Below are 18914 nucleotides of genomic sequence, written 5' to 3' on the forward strand. Positions count from 1 at the left end.
AGAAACCTGAGGCTCTCTTACACACTGCGTGTTTCCTCCTGTGCTATTCCACAGCTTCTGAGAGATCCCCCCACTGTGCACACTCTCTGGATGGAGTGCAGACTTATTGAGGACCCCATTCATAGCATATCCTCTTCCTATGGACAGGCAGCTGGTAGGATTTTTCTCCAGAGCTGTGCTCTGTGTGTTGGTGAAGCGACCGGAGCATTCACCAACGTAGGAGCTCACAGCCCATGGCTCCCTTCCTCGGAGATGTGTAAAACTTCACAAGGACGTCTGTGACAGCTCATTGGGGAAGGGTTATTTACTACACTTTTGTGAGTCATTATGATGTCATCCCCCTCAAGAAGCAGCTCCAGTAAATTTGCTTTAATGAGGACAGTTTGGGAGGGAGATGATAGGTTCCACGTGTAACCTTGGAAGAAAGCACGGAGCGAAGCTGCTGGCGTGGGACCGGGGCAAGCAGCAGCAGTTACGCATTGCCTGATCAGATTCATATTCATGTCTTGTCAGTTTACAGGGAGCCAAAGATTAAAAATAACATTTATTTCTGTTTTCCTAACTGCCTAAAAAATTATCCCAAGTCATTTTATTTTCTTTAGCTTGACTTTTAATCTTGTTTTAAATATGTGGCCTTTCAAGCAGGCGTAAAATATTTCCCAACAACTTGGCAATGCTGAGTGGGACATTTTTCCCCTCAGCATTTGGGACGGAACCCCTTTCTCAGTAAGTTATCACTTAAACAGTGTACCACTGACCCACTTCAGTTTTAGGGACACATTTGTCCATATTTATCATCAAAGGACACATTCCAAGACCTCTAGTAGATGCCTGACAGCTGAGAGGACCAAGTTTTACATATCTGGTTTTTCCATTGACATTATCTGTCCAGTGACGTTTAATTTAGAAGTTATGTACTGGAAGGCATTAGCAACAGTAGCTACTGGTAACACAGAAGAGCTATAATCCAATCCTTTAGAGATGTTACATGACTCACTCACTCGGGGTCTCTTGCTGTTCTGAGGATCTGAGCAGCCCTGGCATATGCTCGTCTTTCTTTATGAGGTTGGGAAGTCTCGCTGTTTGTCACTTTTGCTCTTTTCTCTCTGGCTTCTCCAGATCACCAGCATTGCTGCTCTCGTAATCTAACCGGAGTGGGACAGAGCGACATTTAATTGCCGTCCTCAGAATGGTGTGCAAATCAAAACTTAAGAATTGCTCATTTCTGGAATTTTTCCCATCAATATTTGTGGGTCAGGGTTGACTTTGCGTAACTGGAACTGTAGAAACACGGGGTACAAGATGCTCTATTACACAGAAGCCAGGTCTTTCTAGAGCCAGACTTGGCGTTGTGGAGAGTTGATGGAGGAGCGTGGGAATGGCCAAACCTCTATCAGGAAAGGCACAGTGACACTGGAGAGTCAGGAAGGCGGCGGGGGGGGGGGGGGGGGGCGGGGGGGATATTCAGATGGTAAAACCAGGGAATGGAATTGATAGGGTCTGGTGCTAGCTCATTTGAGAGACCCTGTAGAAGACAGCAGGCGTGATGCTGGTGTGTCGAGTTGCATCATTCAGTGATGTGATGGTCTAAGGACCAGGTCTACTTTACCCACTGAAGCTGCCATTGCTCTGCTAATGACCCTAGAGCTTCCCCCTTCTTGTGTTAGGAATCATAGCCAGGAACCTCCCTCAGTTAGTTTGGGGTACTCTGGAGTGTCTGGGGGTCAGGAGTGAGTCCAAGATACCTAAGGCGCTGGCACAAAATTGGGCAACAAAGGGACAGCTTTAATATAGCCCGGTCCTGACGTGGGTACTGCAAGTAGCAGCTTAATATGCTTCACTGACCTAAGATTGCTCATTTGGAATTTTTAGAACAATGGGAAGAGTTTGGTGTTCACCAAATTGGTACAGCGTTACCTTTCTGATTAGGGGCAGAGGTTGGAAAAACAGCCTTTCGTGGTGCTGCCCTCGGAGGAGTCCCACTGAAACTGAAACAGAACCGGGCCTTGCAAACTGTGATGAACTAGCATTGCCATAAGGAAATATCTGCAATAAACTAAAACGGCAATGTCAGGAAATGGGCCAAGAGGTCAGCTGTGCCACGCCCTTCCCCCCACCTTTGTGGTGATGGACCATCTCCACTGAGAATGATTCATGCAAAGAAGCATGAGAGTGGGGGGTTAGGTCTCAGGCGAGCATTGTGGACAACTCTTTCACTCAAGTGATGGAGTCTCCAGGCGAGAAGACACAAATCAGGTAGGGAAGTTTATCACAGTCACGAGATGGGGGCTGTTAGAGACCCTCTCCTAACTTTATGACCCCGTAGGTGCTTGGGATACTCAGTAGTCTGTTCTTGGCTATGCTTTTATGGCACGCTCACATGCTTTCAACTTACTTGCTCTATCTAAGAGAAAGGGGGATTTGGAGGAGAACAGAAGGCCTCCTGCATATGATGTACCCTGGAGGGACTGCTACCACTAAATGTACATTGTGCCAGTTTGAAAAAAAAAAGTGTAGCATGATTTCCAAAGAATAATTAGAAAGCCAAGGAAATAGGAGGCTTCTGGCTCTGTATCCTATATGCAGTGGTCCAAATGGTGATATTCATTAAAGAGATCCATGCTGGTTGGTGGCAGTCCTATGGAAAGCAGAGATGGAGATAGAACCATCGCAAACCGTGGGACTGCTGGTGATGGCGGGGCACTATGGATGGCTGCAGATTTAGAATGGGCAAGATATAAGCAGTAGATTTCTGGATGCACCCCAGCCTCGGGTTCTTTTTGCCAGACATTAATGCACTGCCCTACTTTTTCCTAATGTTAGCTCACATTAGGAAAGAACTAATTCTCCTTCTGAGAATGTTCCAGAAAAGCTGGCATGGACCAACTCACAGAATACTGCTGGCTGCGCTGCAGAGAATGCTACTCTCCCTACTCTGAAACGTTTGGAAGAATTACATTGCTAATCTGTTTAATCTTGGGACCGAAGGGAAAGACGTTTAAAAAGAAAATCCACATTTAAAAAGTGTGCCCTCGTTTTCTTTTCTCCTCTCTTCTGCTTCTTCCTCGCCTGGCTTCTCCTGTTCCTCCTCCAGCTTGTCCTTCCTTGGCTTCTCTTACTCTCCCAGTTCCTCCTTTCACTCCAGCTCTCTGTCCTCTGACTTCTTCCCTGCCTTTCCTTCTGGATCCTCTTTGTCCTCTGGCTCCCCTCTTCTCTTCACCGAACCTGGGATCTCACACATGTTAAGCACACACGCTATAACTTAGCTCTATTCTCACCCTTTAGGACTGCATGCTCAGTCAGCGATCCATCAGAGGAAAATGGAAGCAAGCCTGTTTTTGTAGGTTCAGCACTGCCATAAACCAAGAGGCTTACCAAAAATTGTAAAGACGCTAGTTATCTGCAGGTAGTTTTGAGAGACAAACCCAAACAAAGGAAGTCTTATGACACTTAGAGGGTACACAGGTGAGGCCACACTGATGGGGTCCCTGCTAGAAACACTTGGAAGGAAAGGGAGTAATGGAGTAGAGCGAAATAGAAAATGGTTGGCAATGGGAACTGGATGATAATTAAGAATAATCTGAGAAGTATCCAATTTATCTTTTATGGCTCTGGGCTAGTGCAAGGAAAGGCATGTGAGGTGAGAGATACGAAAGGCAGGAGGACTGAGATAGCTGATGGAGAATGCTCAACCAGCTGACCGGAGGGAGCAGAGAGTCTGGAAAGCACTGGAAACCGTGCCTTGGTGCCTGGCATTTTTTCTGACCTTGTTTGATGAATGCTCTGTCAGTGGGAGAGACAGATGCGGGTGATGAGGGTACTCTGGAGTGCATTTATATAACATCCCTATCAGTGTTCTGGCCTCCTGACCTTTGAAGAATCAAAAGGTTGTGCTTCACCACATCCAGGAAGTGTGGTTCTTGAGTGAGACTGGGGGATTGCTCAGTGGGTAAAGCTCTTGCTGTACAAGTGTGGGTACCAGAGTTCAGATCCCCAGAATACATGCAAATTCTAGGTGGGTCCAGCGAGGGGGCTGCCTCTAATTCTAGTGCTCAGAAGGCACAGCGAGATTCCTAGTTACTTGTATCAGCAAGCTCTGGATTTGATTGAGAGGCCTTGCTTCAAAGAATAAGGTAGAAAGCCATCAAAGAAGACCCTCACCATTAACCTCCAGTTCCTATACTCACATGTCTGTCAGTGGACTTGCAGAGTGTGCTCACACACATGCAGATGCGCAAACACACCTGCTCCTAGGCCACTCACACAAACATGGGCATAAAAGGGATTGCCAAGTGTTTTAAAATTCCATTTTAATTTCTAATGCATTGTTGTTAAACATAATCTACCTAATCAAAAGTCTTTTGAGGTTCTTGACAACCTTAAGGAGTATGAAAAGGGGTTATAGGGCAACCATGCAGAGCTGAGTACCCACTGCACATTCAGAAGCACAGACTTCATCATAGTGTGTATGTGTACGTGTGTGTGTGCGTGTGTGTGTGCATGTGTGTGTGTGTTTGTATGTATTGAGAGAAATAGGATGAGTGGACTAGACTCAAGATCAAAGATTTTGAGGACTACTGGCCTGTACTCCTTTTTGTTTTGTTTTGGATTGAGACAGGGTCTCGTGTACCCCAGGCTAGCCTAGAACTTCCAATGTAGCAAGGATGATCTTGGTTGTTCCCCCTCCTGTCTCTGCCTCCCTAGCTCTGGGTGTCAGTCATGCACCACCATGCCTGGTTCATGTGGTGTTGGGGGAATCAAACCAATGTCATGCATGCCAGGCACCTTATCAACTGAGCTACATAGCCAGCTTTGGCCCAGATTATGACTAAGTCATTCTAGCAAGTGTGCTCTTGTAATTTCTGGTCAATACCTCAAGGGTGTTCCCTAAATTTACCCCAACCTTTTAAATCCTTTTCAATCCTAGCATAACAGTCTTCTATAATGGAATGTAGCCTCCCAATGAACACTTGGGCTTATATATGGTACATGCTTCTCCCTGTTTTTAAAAAATAAGAAGCAATATTTATCAGGCACTTTCCTTTAAGCCCATACTTTATTTACAGGAAGGCTTATGCAAGCTTACCAGCTTGATTGACTGTCTTAAAAAAAAAAAAAATCCAACCCTTATCCTCTGTCATAGTATCCTGTCTGGCTGTTACTCTCCGAAGCTGTTTCTACTTATGTTTCCAAACTCATATGTTTTCCTAACTCTGTTTTAGACATTTTTGTGTGTTAATTAGTAGCATCTGCTCCTTATGTCATAAGACAACATGGTTTCCTCCTTATACAAAGTGTCCAAATTGCAGGTTAAGTGGTAGCAGCCTTGCTGCCTGAGCTAATGCTACCGTTGCTTATTTTTAAATGGCAACCACACACCTCTTCCTTGGGGCTTCATGTACTTTGGAGAGCTTAGTCGCTTTTGGTTGTGAAAGATTTATAAATGGCCGTGAGTTTCTTGCATTTTTTTCTTAATTCTTTTTTTTCTCTTCCCTCCCCGATTCTAGTTCCTTCTGACTATGAGTGCAACCCCAACAGTTAAAACATGAGAAATTCAATCTGTTTCTAAGTGTCTGCAGGGATAGGTCCCAGGACCTCTAGAGATACCAAAATCCCCAAAGCCCAAGTCCTACCACTAAAATAGCACAGTGTTTGCATAAACCCACACAGTTCCTGTCCTGTGCCTCACATCATCTTGAGATTGCTCATACTGCCTAACGCAGTGTGAATGCTCCTTAATCTGTTGAGCTGTATTGCTTAGGAATAGCGGCAGAAAAAAAACCTGTAAATGTTCAGTATAGTTTCGGCCTGTGTGCATGTGTGTGTCTGTGTGCCTGTGTGTCTGCGTGTGCACACATGTACCTGCTCATGTGCATACAGATATTTGTTTGAGATGGGCTCCTTTGCTGGAATGGGGGCTTGTGGGTTTGGCTAGATTGGATAGCTATTGAGCCCCCAGTAATCCTGATCCTCTTGTCTGAGCCTCCTCAGCCCTGGAGTTATGAGAGTATGTCACCATGCCTAGGTTTTTACAGGGGCACTGGCCATCGAAACTTGATCCTTTTGCTTACTTACATGGAGAGCTCTTTACTACCTGAGCTGTCTCCTAAGCTCCTGCCTGCCTATTTTTTTTCTTTTATCCTCTTTTAGCTGAATCCATGAACACAGAGCCCCACAGATGCTGGGCTGAATTCTGCTAGTGTGGATCAAAACCGTGTTGGTTGTTTTGTGATGGGCTTCACCCTACTGAGTGTCAGAACGGTGATCCTTTAAACCAGATACACCTTTCTTCTGACGGGAGACCGCTCTGGATTTAAATTGAGGCACAAGTTAGAGATGGTTCCTCTGCCTTTCATATTCCATATGTCTATGTCAGGCAGCAATGGGGATGTCTTAATTCATTTCAATAGCTAGAGGGGCAATAGGCTTTGCATTTCGTAGAATCCAAAGGCTTTGAAAACAATTTGGTCCTCCTAGTTTTTACTGAAGCCATGTTGTCTGAATCCTCCCTGGCTCTCTATTGCCAACTGAAGATTGTTTTCCTGCCATTATTCTGAAAACAAGCAAATCATGGTGGCCTTTCCACTTGGTATTTGATCTTTTCCCCACTCCTGGTACAGTAGACCCGACCCTGCTTCAGTTTTTCCCTCTGCGATTTTAGTTACTCACGGTCAACAGAATTCCCCCCACAAAAACATTAAATGGAAAATTCCAGAAGGAAATAGCTCAAAGGCTCCAATAAGCTTTATTGTAGTATGCTGTTCTATTGCATTATTAGTCATTGCTAATTTCTCGCTGTTCCTAATTCATACATTCAGATTATCATCCCTGGCTAGCAAATTGTCCACTTCACAGAAACTAGAATTACCTGGGAGATGAGCTGTTGAGCATCTTGTGAGGGATTATCTTGACTCCACTAACTGATATGGGAAGACCCATCTTAATTATAGCAAAGACCACTCCCTGGGACGAGAGGGGACTGAGATGCAGCCCGTACCCATTGCTTTCTCCCTCTGACTGTGGAAATATGTACTCATCTACTTTCGGCTTTTGCTGCTCTGACTTTCCCATGATGGTGGCCTATACCTGACCCATGATCTGAATAAACCCTTTTTCTCATTAGGCTGTTTTTGTCACCGTAATTAAATACAACCACAGACAAAGAAAATAGGACACCTGGATACTTATGTATAAGAAGAGCTACATATAAGGATCTCTGCTGTGTACAGTTTCAGGCATTCAATGGGGGTCATGGAACGGGGCTTTTGCAGATAAATGGGAGCTTGCATGTGTGTCTGTGTGCTCATGTGTATGTGTGTCTCTCTGTGTGTATGCACACAAACATCTGTGTCTATCCATGTGCATGCAGTTATGTGTGTGGGGTGTATATACATGCATGTATAGGCCACAGAACAACCTCCGCTGTCATTTCTTGGGGCACTTGCTAACTTTTGTGGTTTTGAGATGCAGGATTTTTCACTGGCTTGGCACTTGCCAGGTAAGCTAGATGATGTGGCAATGAACCCTGGGACTCTCCTGCCTTCCTCCCCAGCACTGGGATTATATCACCATACCTCCATGCCTGCATTTTTTTTTAATTGATTCTAGGGAATGAATCAGACTCAGGTTTTCCTGCTTGCAAGTCCAGTACTTTAGAGACTCAGTCAACTCTCATTTCCACTACTCCAGTTTAAAGGACAGCTTTTCCATGTAAAGGCAGGGCATTTCACCTGTAGGAACACACAGCAGAGAGTCTGCCGTGTTTTCTGTCAGCCAGATAAAGTAAATGAAGACTGATAGGCCAGGTTAAGGATTTTCTTCAATAGCAAGCTAGTCCCCTCCACCTTCTTTGGCAGTTCCACAGATGATAGTCTTCATTTGGGGACGTCTCTGAAGAAATACGGAGGTCAGGGGCAGGTTGATGGGGATGTGCGTAGCTCGCTCATCCCTCGTGCTAAGGATGAGTTAGTGGCACTCTCTGTAGCAGGAAGTCAAAACTCCAAGCACGTGCATCCTAGATAATAGATAAGATTATCTTCCACCTGTCAGTAAGATCTCATGTCCTAAGAGTCCATGACTTCCCAAAACAGTGCCACCAGCAGGGGATGGAGTGTGCAAACACACACACACACACACACACACACACACACACACACCCCTATGGTTTCTATTTCAGACGCAAACCATAGCACCCCAGCTTGGATATGGTGTCTCATGACTTTTGTTCCACTCTACGTTTCAGAAGCAAGTCACTAACTCTAATCTGCACTCAAGTGTCACCAAGGTGTGACTGTCAAGACATAGAGCCACCGGAGGCCCCTTGGAGGCTGCTTCTGACAGCCCCCCGTGCTGTGATTTGTGGCTCATGCCCTGTGTCCTTGAATTCGGATTGTGCACACCCGCCAGTCTCCCTGGTCAGTTGCATTTGTAGAGATAATGTTTCCATTATAATATTTAAATATATGTAAAACAACCTGAATTATAAGTAGCAGTTAATTTTAGGGAATTTTCCTGATACATTAGGAACCAATTCTACGTAGGAGGCTGGGACTACTTTATTTGAAAAATCCATCTAGCCAGACCAAGGTCGGCAAACAAGCCTCACAGTAGCAAGGTTATTGTGCTTGGCTTATATTGCCATGGCACCCCCTGGCTATGACCCTCCAGAAAAGTATCCCCCAAATGCCTATGGAATTGGAAAGCATTCCGTAGAGCCCTTTACATACTCAGAGTCTCTAGGCACACGCTCAAATATGCCTGCTGATGTTGCTTCTTCCCCCACCCCCACCTCCAGTCTTGGGACTCTGGCTATATAATTTTTTTCTGTTCTGTTGCTGGCTTTCTTTATTTTCTTGAAAGAATCTCATGTGTCATAGCTCAACTTCAGAATCAATTTGTAGTCAGAGATGACTTTGAACTCTGGCCCTCCTGCCTCTACCTTCTGAGTGCTGGAACTGCAGGCATGTGCCACCATATCCAGTTTCTGCACTGCTGGGGACAGAACCCGGGGCTTCGAGTATGCTGGGCAAGCAATGAACTAACCAGGCTTCTGGTCCAGCCCTTTTATTTTGTGCTGACAGTGCCACCAGCCAGCAGACAAGATCACATGGCCAGCGAGATTAGATTCAAGCCTGCTTCTTGTTGGCAGGGTTAGCGCAGGGAGTGATGAAGAAAGGAAGCAGATGGGATTTCCTTTGTCTTAGGACTGAGGGCGTGGCTACATGGTGGAGCATTCCCCAGCATGCATAAAGCCTCAGATTGCAGCCCTAGCGATACAAACACATCATTTTTCTTGGAGACTCCGTGCTGAGGATACAGGACAGAGCCTCCTCCATCGATGACATGTACTCAGCTATACCTCAGCCCTGACTTAGGAAATTTTTGCTTCAAAGGAGATTCATAATGTTTTCAGAGTTGTTTTTTTTTTTTTGTCTGTTTAGTTTCATTTCGATTTTTTTTAAAGACAAGGTGTTACTATTTATAGTAACACCCTAACTGGCTTGTTGCTCACTACGTAGTCCCGGTGGAGCTAAGTGGAACTCACAGCATCCTCCTGCCTCCGTCTCCCTAGTGCATTCTGGGACTATAGGTATGGACCCCTTATCCAGCTGGTGGTTTTCTTTTGCTACCAATCACAGTGGCTATAACTGGGGATTGACTGGGAGTCACGAAATGAATCATTTTTAACTCCATGCCCCCTAGGATGAGGAAAAATGGAAATTGCTGTCCCCTTGGATGAGTTCTCTCTCTCTCTCTCTCTCTCTCTCTCTTTCTCTCTCTCCCCTCTGTAAATACATGAGCACTGCTTCACCAGTCTCCAGACACGTGGCTTCAGCAGCCAGAGAATATCTCCTTCCACTACCCCAATCCCCAACCACCTCCTCACGCACAAATAGATTTTGTTCATAGACAGGTGACAGGAACGTAATCCGGAAATGAACTTCTTTGTTAAGGACAAAAGCAAATCTGAATGTTGAGCTCTCTGCATTAATAGAAATGTGAGGCTTCTGCTAAGCTTCTCTGGTTCAAAGCCACTTCCTATCACATTAAGTGATTGACATCCTTCGGAGGTCAAAGGGCGCCGAGGGGAGCACAGCATCCCCGTAATGCCAGCCCTCAGGAGACATACTGGGCTACATGAGAAGATCGGGTGATTGGGACCAGCCTGGACTACAAGGCCAGGCTATGTCTCAAAATAAGATAAAATAAAAATTAAAAAAAAAGAGTCAATTGACATAAGTAGTTCAACCCCACGACTAGTCATAGTTCTGACTCACTTCCTGTGTATCTGTAAGATGTGCATGGCTTTCTCCAGGCCGGACGCACATGCTCTATAGAAGTCAAATGAAGCTGCAGACATCTTGTCCAGTTCTCTAAGAGCCAGAGAGAAAGCTGGGAGCAATGAAGACAAGAACAAGGAGCTCTCTTTAGTTTCAAGGGGGAAAAAGTTTGCTATCAGCGAATAAAGAGACCAAAGGACTCCTTTCCCCTCCAAATTCTGTCCTACCAAGACAGTTTTTCTTTGAATTTGCAGGCTTATCTTGATTTGTGTCAGTTTGTTAGTACTATATATCAAGGTGGGGGTGAGATATCGTTCATGAAAGCTGCTCAGAAAATGAATGGCATCCTTTTAACCCCACTTTTTTGTGGGCGTTCATATCATCTAGAAAACAGAAGGACACTTTCATTCTCCAGCATATGCATGTCCAGACTGAGCACTATATGTACTAAACTCTATTCACTTGACGGAATGTTTACCAAGACCCCCACACTGTCTGCTTCTCAACGGTAGGAATTGTCTGCTTGAATTTAACCACAACCCCCCCCCCCAGAAGTCCTCTTAGAAAACATTGACTGTTCCATAAAGCAATAACTTGCTGAGTCTTTTAAAGGGTCAGTGATGGGACCAGGGGCGTAGCTTGGTGGAGGGCTTGCTTAGCATGCGAGTTACAATGTGTTTGTCCCTGGTGTAGCATAGGCTGAGCAAGCTGCAATCCCAGCACTAGGGAGGTGGAGGAGGGGGGGATCAGAAGTTCAAGGTCACCCTTAGCTACCTAGTATGCTCAAGGAATACTGGAGGCCCTGTCTCAATAAAATAAACAAAAATATTAACTATCCCAATGACTTAGGGATGCCTGAAAGGTTACCTCGCCTATAAGTGGGTCATGTGATGACAGCTATGTCGATCATTCTAGAACCCAAAATAGTAGAGTTTAACATTCATGCGGTGGCTAGGCATTGATTGCCTCAGCTTACTAATATTCTACATAGGAAACTGATCATGGAAGGCAGATCTGTTTACCCTGCAACCAACTCTTTGGCTAGGGAAGAACTAATTTTATCCATACTATGCCCGTGGAGAGCCATGATATAAAGACCAAAACATGAGAGCTGAAACATGGTAAGGGGGTCCTTTCATGTGATGGTTAGGGACCTAGGTCCCAGGTTGCTCCATTTTGTGTTATGACCATCTGTTATTCAAGTTCCAGGCAAAGATATGGGTCATTGAGAGCCTCCTTTCTTTTTCTTTTTTCTCTCCCCCACCCCCACTCTCGTTGCTGTTATTGCTGTTTTGAGGTAGGCTGTGTTATATACACCTGGCCACTCTCAACTTGCAGTGTAGACTACACGAGCTTTGAATTTGTGGTCATCTTTTGGCTGTAAGGACTGCAGCCATGCACCACCGTGCCTGGTCTTTGTGTCTTTGCTTTGGAGACTGTCTTCAGCTCTGATGCCTGTCTACATGCTGGCTGAACACACTCACTCTAGAAGTGCAAAGAGCAGGGCAGAGGGGAGGCAGTCTCAGAGCAGAAGGGAGGGGCGCAGCATCTGTTGTCAGGATCTCTCCTCCAACACCCGGGATTACAGTTGTAGTATTATGCAACCCTCATCCTCCCCAGTGGGTGACAACCCTCCAGCAGGCTTTCAAACTAGATAGAGAACAACTACTCTCCAAAGCTAAAACATACAAACCAGGGTGCAGACTCCTTTGAAGGTGGCCTCCAAACTCTCAAGTGGACACTGTCAAAAAGCAAAACAGTGGGGTTTAACCATGATTCAGGGGAAACTGGAGAGCTGGGGACAAGAAAACATTAATGCAGCTAAGGCAGGAAAAGAACTTTTCAGAATGGCTGCCCGTCAGGCCACTCTCGTGTAGACATCATCAGCTGTTCGGAGGCAGGTGAAGAGGCGTGCACACCTTTACCATTGGTTTCATATCTACTGTGTACAGTACCTGGCGCTTTCCACCCTGGGAGGAGATGGTATTTATCAGGTTTATCTAGAGGCAGGTGGGGGAAACCCAGCAACTACCCATTTGTAGTACAAAATGGAAATTTCCTTTCTCTTTCATGCTATCATTTTTTTCTATTCTTAAAGCACTATATATAAAAGAAAACAATATTTTCTCAACAACCAGATGGTATTTTTTTGTTTTTAAATACAGAACCTCACCGTGTAGCTCAAGCTGGCCTCAAACTCCTGATCCTCCTGCCTCTACCTCCTGGGTACTGGCATTGCAGGTGTACAATGTCACACTAGGCCATTTTAGACTTTAACAGGCAGATGAGTAATTTTTTAAAAAACTAAACTTCCTCTACTTTCTAGTTATTCAAACCTGAAGAAGCCTTCCTTTCCTTCATACAGTGGGTAAACTTGAAATTTTGCAAGCACATGCCTACTGGAAAATACTATCTTCTCCTGTATGTCTTTCTTTCTTTCTTTCTTTCTCTTTCTTTTTTCCTTCCTTCCTTTCTTTTTCTCTTCTTCATTTCTTTCTTTACTTCATTTCTTTCTTTCTGTCTGTCTGTCTGTCTTTCCAGTATTTTAGGGTACCAATGTAGATGCGAAGTGTGATAGCTTCTTTTGGGTGAGTGACATGCTTGTGTGACATTAGAAGACAGACACCGAGAAAGCCCAGGGATTTCCCCTGCATATTCACTAACTGCTTGAAGTGGCAATTTCCACTCTGACTTGGTGTTTGCTTTTGTTAAACTGCAGCATACTGGAGGAGCATGAAAGAATCTGTGTAGAAGCTTCAGAAGTAGGGTTCCTATAGACCCTGAGCAAACCAGAGTGGACTCCAGCCTGCGCAAATGAGCTTGAAACAGGAATGGTTTGGGGTAAGTTGTCCTGATGGACTTGGCATTTACATGTTTTCAGTTCCGTGTATCAGTCTTTACTTGGCGTGCTGGGATATTTTAGTGAGTAAGGTGCGTAGCCATTTTCCCCATAGCTCAAGCATTAAGACATACCTGAAAATATTGTTTCGTGAGAAAGAGCCAAGAAAGTAGCCAGATTAGCTTAATATGTTTATTTCTGAACTTTGCAGGATCATAAGACCTCAGGGGAAGGCATTTGCCATTAGGGAAAATGAAACAAAGCAATAAAAAACAATAGTAGCAGCATAACCACAAATGTCCACACAATGAATGGTCTGTGTGGTCCATGGGTTCCATTTAGCTGAATGCGTAAGGGTTTCATGAGTCAGACAGAGGAGGTCTAGCTACCTGGTGAGACTCTTAATCTGTAATCAGTATTGGAGCAGGCAAGGTGGAGTTACCGGGAGTTTCCAGATCATTTTCAACAAAAGCTTATTGAGTAATTTTTTAAAAGGTGGCACAATGTAGTTATTTAAAAGAAATACATAGTGTGTAAAGTCAGTCAGGATAATTAGTATTGTCTTCAAAAACTCTGGTCGGTTTTCATGTTGGCAACCTTTTCCAGTTCTCTCTAGAATTTATAATTAGCTGTTGTGGAATACAGTGACCCTCCTGATAACACCTTAGTCCTTCTGCTTATTGGTGGTCTTGGTCCCCTAAGTGACAAGCTTGGTCTAAGAGTTACAGCCCAAACATTCCAAACTTTAAATACATGATTTAAAAAAAATACAAATTATATTCTCAACAAATACAGCTTTCTCAGGATGCCTTCTTGGCTTCATTAATGGTATTTCCTGGAAACACTCCTCAAATGCAAGCCCTGTTCATCCTCATATGTGGTCAAGGGCATCGGGAGAAGGTACCACTTGCTATGACTGGCTTGTAGAAGTGTATGTGCCAGCATGATTGCCCTGGACTCCTGCAAATTGAAAGCTCAATCTAGTGCCATTAAATAATCAGTAGTCTTCAGTTCTCTTCAGTGGAATTTACTGTGTGCCCGGGGCAAACTATCATTTGCAGGGAGTGAGAGAGGTCATTCGCCTAGCCAGGGTGGAAGAAAAGGTCCAGCCCCTGGGGGACTCTTATCTCCATTGTCTTTTGGTGAAGCAGGACTTTCAGATTCTGTAGTTAATAATTTAATTCCTTTGCGACATTAATAAAGGAGTGTTTCATGAATTTTATATTAAAATAAAGCAAGACTAGGATTTTTTACATTCTTGTCTGTTTTCTTCCCCCATCGAGGCCCTGGATTATTATCTCTCTATAACTGACTGAGTACAAGATCCTTCACTCTGTGGAGCCCCACACTTTGTTTTCCATTGAGAAGAATGTATTGGCTTTCTTTCTTACTAAACATCTCCTTCCTGAAGCTGAGCTGTGCACAGCAGTTTAAATGATGGTCACATGTCACTCTCGTTAGCAGCTGTCTGCCTTTGAGCGAGCAGCACAGTATTTGGGTTTCAGAGCATCGTTTTCTCTCTCTAACAAATGTTAAGATATGAGATGCAGGAAACCACATGAATTCAGCGGAGTGACACTGCAAACTCGGTGTGATCTGGGGATGCTAGGTTATGAGTGTTCCAGAGAGCATGTGGCCTTTCTGTCTGCTGGGGTACCCTAGCCCCTATCTCTTTCTGCATATGTCTACTGTGTGTATGGGCTATGGTGAATCACAAACCCACTGAAGACATAGCTGGGGGCTTTCTATAGACAAAGCTTGCCTATCAGAAATCCAAGCTCTCCTCATAAGTTCTCAGGTCTCGACTCAGTGTACCTGCCCTCTTGAGGAGTGTCTTTGACACTCACAGGTTCTGCATTAGAGCTATGTGTTTGCTGTCACCCCACTTGGGTTTCCGACTTCTGCTATAGGACAGCACCCAGATCATACTCCAGTGTTTCTCCATGGTGGTCTCATCTCAGGGCCTCCTGCATCCGATTCACCAGGATGTGGTTGGCATAGACACAGTGCCACCAGGCCTAAGGAATCAGAGTCTCTGGGGGATGTAGAGCTCAGAAGGCTCATCCCACCTCTTTGCCTACTGAAGTTTAGAACAACTATCTAGAGACTGTGAACATTGTCCTTGGCCTCTTGCCCACAGCAAAGGGGGTAGGGTCCGAGTACAAGGAAGGTTCCCAGGAAATGCTCTCTTGTCGATGTAGGCAGCAACCACCGTGAGATTCACATTTACTTTGATTGCCTCACCTTTGCGGGATGGAAAATCATCCTTGTCTATGAACTCTCAGAACCCAGTTCCAGCTAAACACACAAAGCACCCACTTTTCCGGGCCTTCAATGTTTCTTTCCTCTGTCCCTTGAAACGGCAACAGCTTCGACTGAGGTCTGATATAGGGGACATCGGCTCTGTGCTGGGCAGCTGGAGGAAAGCCACAAAAGACCAGCCAGCTCCCAAGGCCACATCAGCTGCCCTTGGCGGTTTATTCCAAGTGCCATTTCTTTCAGCTGTTGGAACTTGCAAGTGGTCAGTTTGGGTGGCGGGAGAGGTACCCTGTCACTGGAAAGGACACAGTTAAGCCTTACTGGCCACACATCAAAGCTCCACGGGGCTAGTGGCAGACTCGGCAGACTCTGGGTTTGAATCGCGTGTTAACAGATTGCAGTGGTGACATTGGAGTCCTCTGTCCCTCTTCCACCTGCTCTGCCCCCCATTCTGGAACCATGGGGGCAGTCAACTTGACTTGGCTTGATTCTAAAGAAATCTTTGATATCTGTGCTTCTGGCAGAACTCCCCAAAAGTCTGCATGCAGCCCTGGTGGGTATATCTTACAGAAGAACATATAATGGTCTCCTTATTCTAGGAAGGGATGAGTTGGGGCCATCAGGATGGATATACCTGTTGAGATAACCATTGCTGAGCAGGTATAGAGAAAAGTAAACTCTGTTTCTCCTACCATCTTTTACAATACAGAACACATCTGTGAGGAATACACTGATAGGATCCTGGAGGTGAGGGCTCAGTCCTGGAGTGATGTTTAAGTCACAGTGGGTTATTTAATTGGAGCTGCTGGTCCACCAGATGTAAGGTGTGTGTGTGTGGGGGGGGGGGGAGTTCCTTGGACTTCCTCCCTGGACTGACACACAGAATTCAAGCAAATACTTCTTTACAGCTCTAGCGCTACTGTATGCCACTGCTGAATCATACTGACAGGTTGTAAGTGGTGTCGCAAAGGATACGGGCGAACAGCAGGACAAAGAGCTGTATGGTGTCAGGTGAAAGAGTAAGGGGCAGAGCCTCAACATTCTCTGGGCAGGCTAATCTCTGGGATCCTCCTAATGTCTCAATGCTTCACAGACTCTGCCTCTTTGAGTTTTTAAGGAAGCCTTGCTGTCTGTGCACACTCGGTAAACTCACTGGCATCAGATGATCAACAGTCTTCTCTTCCTCCTCCCAGAGAGTGGGGGAGAAGCTAACTGACCTAACCCTCAAATTTCGCCTCAGTATGTTCTGTACTGAAGCTGTGGGTGATCTAGGATCAGTCAGTTAATTCCAGAATCAAAAGAGACTTATTACTTCCAAGAATTTTAAAAGTTGTAAGCCAGGAAATGGAGACAAACAGCAAATATATATTTCACAATATCATAATGACCAAATGTATCTATCTATCTTCTATCTATCTATCTATCTATCTATCTATCTATCTATCTACCTATCATTTATTTTGATGCTGGTGTTGTGCTACATACCCATAATCCCAGTGTTGAGGAGACTGAGACAGAGGATAGCCTGGGATATGTAGTTAAGATCAGGTTTGAAATTATTTTTTGCATTCTTTGCATTTTTCACCTATTACTTAGCCACAGGTTTGCCCATAGAAGTCATGCTGTTCATGAATAACGTGTGAGAAGACACACTCAAGTACCATGTTGGAAAAACGTATTCTCCCAAGTGTCCATTACAGTTTTAGTTTTGATGTTGGAACAGAGCCAGTGGCCATATGCATGTTAAACAGGCACTCTATGGCTTGGATACACTTTTCGTCTTTTCATTCTGTTTAGGAGATTAAAAAGAAAAAAGGTGTTACCAGCTAGATTTAGCTTCTCATATTCTCAGCTAAGCACGGACAAACAAGCGTGGGTTCCTAAAGCAAGACCAAGGACACATGAGACTCTTGAACATGAGATTCACGGAGAGCTGGTGGATTTCCCTGGGTGGTGTTTTTTTTTTTTTCATTCAAGTGGAGGTAGGTGTGAGAGATGTTCCATGACGCAGAAGAGACGTGTCCCAGTTGTCAGTTGCAGAATAGGAATTAACAGTTGGTTGCACACATATATCTGAGCCTTTCTTAAAAGGCTCTTGGGTAGAGGAATAGCCAATTAAAGAAAACTTAAAACTTGAGGTTTTATTCTAGTAGCAGACGACAAAGTCTGGCTGTGTAGCCATGAGTGGCCTAGAACTCGTTATGTAAAGCATGTGTGCCTCAAACTGCAGTGACCCTTCTGCACCTGACTCATGGAATGGAATTGCAGGTGTGCACCACCACATCTGGCCTAACATTTCTGGTTTGGGGGTCTTTAATAGGACATGGACTATTTTCTTCTTAGAATCTGTATTTTCTTACAAGTGGGCTAAAGAAAAGCCAGTCTTACCAGCTGAGAACCCGTGTGGCTCCGGGCCACTTAACATTGGGTGGCCTTGATTTCCAAAGCAACACTCATCCTAGGTACTGGTTTGGGAAAACCAGTAAGCAGGTATAAGTAGGAAAAGACCCACTGAGAGCCACACATGCCCATAATCTCAGCATTTGGGAGGCTGAAGCAGGAGGACTGCCATTGAGTTTGGACCCAGCCTGGGCTTCATAGTGAGCTTAAGGCTAGTTTGGGCTGAAAAGTAAGAAACCGAAAACTCAAAATAAGAGCCAGCAAACTCACTGCTCTTACAGGCTACCTTAGAACATTCTGGATGTGTTTCAGCTTAGAGGAGTGTAGCTCCTCACATACCCAAGTCAGTATTCTGTAAAGCAGGACCCAGACTACCCGGTGATAGATGTGTTAGGACTCACTCTTCTAGCCGATGTCATAGCAAGCTCCTAATAGCAGAAGTTGTCCCAAGAAGCTGTGTTACATCTCGCTTTGAGTGAAACCATACCAGTCCAGGAAATGCAATGGGTTTCCTTCGATCAGTGATGCAAGGGTAGACTGACTTGATGCATCCTCTTTTTCAGTGACAATCTGAGAGCTTTGAAGGGAGGTATTTTCTGTGCACCATGAATAAATTAGAATTTTAACTGCTACTGCCTGTGCAGATATCACTGAAAGAAATGAGAAAACCACGTCCTGTTACTTTGCATGCTTTCCTTGGTGTGCGTGTGTGAGTTTGTGTGTGTGTGTGTGTGTGTGTGTGTGTGTGTCCACTCTGTGCCAGTGAATATCATTAACATTTCCATCTCTTCAGATTCCAAGCTCAGTTATTTACAGATCCCCTTCATATGGCTCCAACCAGAAATCACATGGACCCTTTGAACTTGAGGCTAAATCTGAAGTTGAGGTGATCCCATCTGCTTCCGTGGACTTCTCATTCGGAGACACAGACTCCATGGGCAACTTGAACCCTGTCCACTGCTGGGCACATCCTCTTCCTGTTCTTCCTCCATTCACAGGGCTGTGGTTTTTCCTGGTAGATGTTCCATCTCTTCTGCTCCCTGGCCTTGTTCTCTCTTCTCTTAGGCTTCAACATCACTTGCCTGGACTCCTATGGCACCTTCAGAAGTATTCTTCTCTGGTGCCACTGGTGATTT

General features: G+C 44.9%; 1 protein-coding gene across 2 annotated transcripts in view; it reads left to right on the plus strand.

Annotated features, from left to right (window-relative positions):
- The window catches only part of Atxn1 (ataxin 1), a 382090-nt gene that overhangs the window by 93697 nt on the left and 269479 nt on the right, over positions 1 to 18914 (plus strand). For both annotated transcript variants that reach the window (XM_041632783.1, XM_041632784.1), the window contains one exon: positions 13000 to 13121. The gene's annotated coding sequence lies outside the window, so the exon portion shown is untranslated. The remainder of the gene's footprint in view (positions 1 to 12999; positions 13122 to 18914) is intronic.

This window comes from Microtus oregoni, unplaced genomic scaffold, assembly GCF_018167655.1.
Source record: "Microtus oregoni isolate MIOR12 unplaced genomic scaffold, Mior012 000042F_ref0000377, whole genome shotgun sequence".
Taxonomy (NCBI): Eukaryota; Metazoa; Chordata; class Mammalia; order Rodentia; family Cricetidae; genus Microtus; species Microtus oregoni.